Source organism: Schistocerca nitens, chromosome 2, assembly GCF_023898315.1.
Source record: "Schistocerca nitens isolate TAMUIC-IGC-003100 chromosome 2, iqSchNite1.1, whole genome shotgun sequence".
Classification (NCBI taxonomy): domain Eukaryota; kingdom Metazoa; phylum Arthropoda; class Insecta; order Orthoptera; family Acrididae; genus Schistocerca; species Schistocerca nitens.
In genome coordinates, this window is record NC_064615.1 from 1,089,905,251 (window position 1) to 1,089,910,093 (window position 4,843).

Genomic DNA, 4,843 nt, shown 5'->3' on the forward strand with positions numbered 1-4,843 from the left:
AAGGGGTCCACAGCCGATCAGTTCCCGCCATTCCACCAGGAAGGAGGACCACGGCTGGCGTTGTCTGTAGTTCAACCATGCCTGGACGGTCAATACCGAGGTTCGATCGCGTCCGCATTGTTACTTTGTGCCAGGGCTCTCAACAAGGGAAGTGTCCAGGCGTCTCGGAATGAACCAAAGCGATGTTGTTTGGAGATGGAGAAAATACAGGGAGACAGGAACTGTCGATGACATGCCTCACTCTGGCCGCCCAAGGGCAACTGCTGCAGTGGACGACTGCTACGTACGGATTATGGCTCAGAGGAACTCTGACAGCAACGCCACCATGTTGAATAATGCTTTTCGTGCAGCCACAGAACGTCGTGTTACGACTCAAACTGTGCGCAATATACTGCATGATGCGCAACTTCACTCCCGACGTCCATGGCGACTTCCATCTTTGCAACCACGACACCATGTAGCGCGGTACAGATGGCCCAACAACATGCCGAATGGACCGCTCAGGATTGGCATCACCGATGAGTGTCGCATATGCCTTCAACCAGACAATCGTCGGAGACGTGTTTGGTGCCAACCCGGTCAGGCTGAACGCCTTAGACACACTGTCCAGCGAGTACAACAAGGTGAAGTTTCCCTGATGTTTTAGGGTGGCATAGTGTGGGGCCGACTTACGCCGCTGGTGGTCGTGGAAGGCGCCGTAACGGCTGTACAATACGTGAATGCCTTCCTCCGACCGATAGTGCAACCACATCGGCAGTATATTGGCGAGGCATTCGTCTTCATGGACGACAATTCGCGCCTCCATCGTGCACATCTTGTGAATGACTTCCTTCGGAATAACGACATCGCTCGACTAGAGTGGCCAGCATGATCTCCAGACATGAAACCAGTCGAACATGCCTCGGATAGATTTAAAAGTGCTGTTTATGGACGACGTGACCCACCAACGTCTATGGGGGATTTACCCCAAATGCCGTTGAGAAATGGGACAATCTGGACCAACAGTGCCTTGATGAACATGTGGATAGTATGCCACGACGAACACAGGCGAGCATCAATGTTAAAGCACGTGCTACTGGGTATTAGAGGTACCGGTGTATACAGCAATCTGGACGATCACTTCTGAAGGTCTCGCTGTATGGTGGTACAACATGCAGGGTGTGGTTTTCATGCGCAATAAAAAGGGCGGAAATGAGGTTTATGTTGATCTCTGTTCCAGTTTTCTGTATAGGTTCCGCAACTCTCGGAACCGAGGTGATGCAAAACTTTTCCTGGTGTGTGTATGTGAATTGAGGTGGAGCACTGCTGTCAGTTGCAGCGGGACATAACGGGCAATCAGCGGCGTCGAACGAAAATATGTTTCATATCGGGATTCGAACCTGGGATCCGCTGATTACTTTTTCGTTGTTGATCGCATTTTGTTATTGATTTTTTGTTCTCTTTGTTCGTGGCGGACGTCGCATGACGTTTGTTCTGGTCCATCGTCGTTCGACTAACTCAAATGTTTTGTTACAGAGGGCGGTTAACCGTCTGACCGAACACGCTGAGCTGCCGTGCCGCTGTAGTGCGGAATGCTTCAAGATTTTACGTGTGCGCAGGGGCCACGCTAATCTTCTCTGTATCGTTCCAATTTTAGTATATGTACCTACGAAGCGAGTACGCTTACTAGGCAGGTGTGTTAATCACTGTGCCATCCGGGACACAGCGTTACCACTCATGTGCGGACTATGTCGGCACACCTCACGGTCGATCCACGCATCCACCGAGCGCAATTTATCCGCAGTCGCTGTCCAGCCCGTCTGTTTACTCAATATTCGCTACTCTGAAACTCCCATGGGAGGCCTTAGGTATTTGTGCATCCACACTGAAGAAATCGCATCCATTGTCCAGCTGGGAATATCAATTATGTGAATGCGTGGTGTCTGTTCTTTCGGACACTGCCACTGTTCGCAGAACGCAGAACGCAGGCCAAGTATCGTCTTCGTATTACTCTGTACTGATGCTGTCAAAGTCTGCGAACGAAGTGGGGTCGACCAGCGATGAGCAGGTGCTAAAGTCAGGAGACACCGAGCTCTGCCTTCCTGGAGGTGTGGTGCTGTTCGCTCTTTCCATTGCCGTGGGGGTCACTGCCTTCTCAATGCCGTTTCGCGGGCGTGCCCTAGTCGGTGTGGAGTCCATGCTTTAGGAGTGCACACAGGACACGCCAGTCTGTTTCAGAAATGTTGCTGTGCACAAGCCATTGTCTCACAGACATAGCTTTCTGACATGGTGCGTTGTCATGCTGATACAAACTATAAACCTCCGAAATGCTCCTCTGTTGTACACGCAACACGGTTCATATCCTTCTAATTTAGCGTTTTCTTACGTGCAATGACAGGACCACAACCTGTTCATTAAGAACACCCCTCCATGTCATAACACAGAGTCCTCTGTACTTCCCACTGCTGGCGCTACACAAGGTGGCAAGTAGCACTCTCCTGGAATTCGCAAAACCCAGAGCCTTCCATCGAATTGCTGCAGAATATAGCGTGATTCTTTATTACAAATCACTCGTTTCCTTTCCTCCATTGTCCAGTGATGCCACTCTTTACACCCTTGAAACGTCGCTTTGCATTCGCTACACAATGTGGCTTATGAGGAGCTTCTCGATCATTACACCCCATTTCTTTAACTCCCTACGCACAGTCATTGTGGAAGCTGAACTGTTTGCAGCGCTCTGGACCTAACGAGTGATTACTTCCGCTGATGTCATGCGATAAACTCTATCCATCATTACACGAAATCAGTCTGGTCTTGCATTAAATGTATTTGTAGTTGGGAGTACGCACAACCATCAGCTGTAGAATGGAATGACGACAATGAAAAGCTGTGCCCGATCGGGACTCGAACCCGAATTTCCCGTGTATCACGAGCGGTCAGCGTACCATTTGCTATCATGTATGAATCACGTCCCGATCTATATGTCCTCGATCGTGCATCTACAATCTGTACTCGTACATTTATTACCCATGCATGCCCAAAGGAACTTTGCATCATATTCAGAATCATATCCTATCTATCCGCCGACTTTGGGTAAGCGACTTTCAAGGAAAATGTCTCATCTGTACGGGAATACACATAGCGTATGTAACAATACAAGTGTTAAGGGGCTCCGGAAAGGCTCAAAATCATGAAAAGTTTAATTTTTACTTTTTTGCGTTTTCTGAATCTGCAGACTATTACCTTTTAATAGATATATAATTTATTCAATTCCGAAGACTACAACTATTTTTAAATTTTTTTTGAAATGTGTTCTACATCGGCGTGACCCACTGTGGCGCTGTTAAACTGCTGTCAAATGGTGTTATTATTAACGTCCGTGTTCATCAGGTACATTTTAGTGATGTGAGATAAAGTATGTGTTGTGGCTAACCTGTGATGGTTCAATATATATCGCTGGTGTGATTGTCGATTGTTTCATGTTTATTTACTCTGTCGTTATCTCGAAAATATTCGTAATTAATTCTGTTTCTTGAGTCTCTGTTTTGTTGAAGTATAATAATGAGTCAAAGTAAAGTTATTAGAAATCCTCTGAAGGCTTTTAAGAAAAGGAGAAATGTTGGAAAGCCAAAGGTATTTAGAAATATGGGAATGAAGATAGGTTCTAACATGGTACGAGCGATGCTTGCTTTAGACAAGGAACGCCTTCGGGCTGCAGACAGGGCTGTAAAGAGTCTAGAAATACAAGCAAGAGTAAACAGACGGAGGAACAAGAGGAAGCTGGAGGAGGAGTTTGCAGAGGATGAAGATAATCCATCCTATGGACCTGGAATGCACTAAAAAGTTAATCCAATCTTTATCGCTCGATTCCGAAAACTTTTATTTTCTCATACTAATTACATGTTTTCTAAGGATCTTCCAAACATATTTGTTTCAAACTTTCAGTAAATGTTACACAGTACCTTCTGCATAATTTAACACAGCCTTTTTCCAAAAAACTGTATATTTTTGAATATATAAATAAAAAATTGCCAAAAAATGTTGTGAATTTTCATTACAATTGAAAAAAAAATCATCTTTAATAACTGAACTAAAATTTTGTAAAATCCCTGTGTTAAGTTGTAGCCCATATTCCAATAAATAATCTGTAAAAAGTTCAACTTCCTACCTCAAATACTTTGTGAGGAAAGATGTAATTTATAATCGTTATTTTATCATTGCAAGTATAGGGCGTTCCGGAGCCCCTTAAGACGCATGGCTGACGACATATGGAAGTTTGGGTGTGGCTGCGCGTCGTGCATGGATGGCCACATAGTAAGGCGACAGATCTCTTCAAGCCGGGCAAATGGGTTCGAGTCCCGATCCGGCATAAATTTTCATTGTTATCATTCCATTCTACTGTTGATGATAATGCATATTCGCATCTGCAAATACATTTGATTTATTTCGTACCGGCTGCAGTCGCCGTAGTCCCTGTTCCTTTGGACATGCATGCATGTCCAAAGGAACTTTGCATCAGATTCAGAATAATTCAGGCATCAAAATACCGTTTTTATCTTCCCTCTTTCGATTTAACTGTAGTTGTTCCTTCCCGTTTCCACTTCACAGTCACACAACCAATAGTCGACTTGGGCACCTTTAGAAGGGTTCAAATGTCCGTGATGCGTTCCCCATTCAGGTGACATCGAATGGGTAGTCCATGTTTGAAAATACTGAGCCCACCTCACAGACCCATTCAACTGTTATTGCTTCTTTACCGATAACGCAATACTCTCTTTTTCCCCTTGTACAGTACGGTCAGTTCCGCATATATCTGGGTACATTTGATCGGGTAGTGTATTGTTTCCTCAGCTGTGTGGGTAGT

General features: G+C 45.3%; 1 pseudogene; it reads right to left on the reverse strand.

Moving 5' to 3' along the window:
• Positions 1-1,560: 1,560 nt before the first annotated feature.
• LOC126237741 (U6 spliceosomal RNA) lies at positions 1,561-1,660 on the reverse strand (annotated as a pseudogene).
• Positions 1,661-4,843: the final 3,183 nt, after the last annotated feature.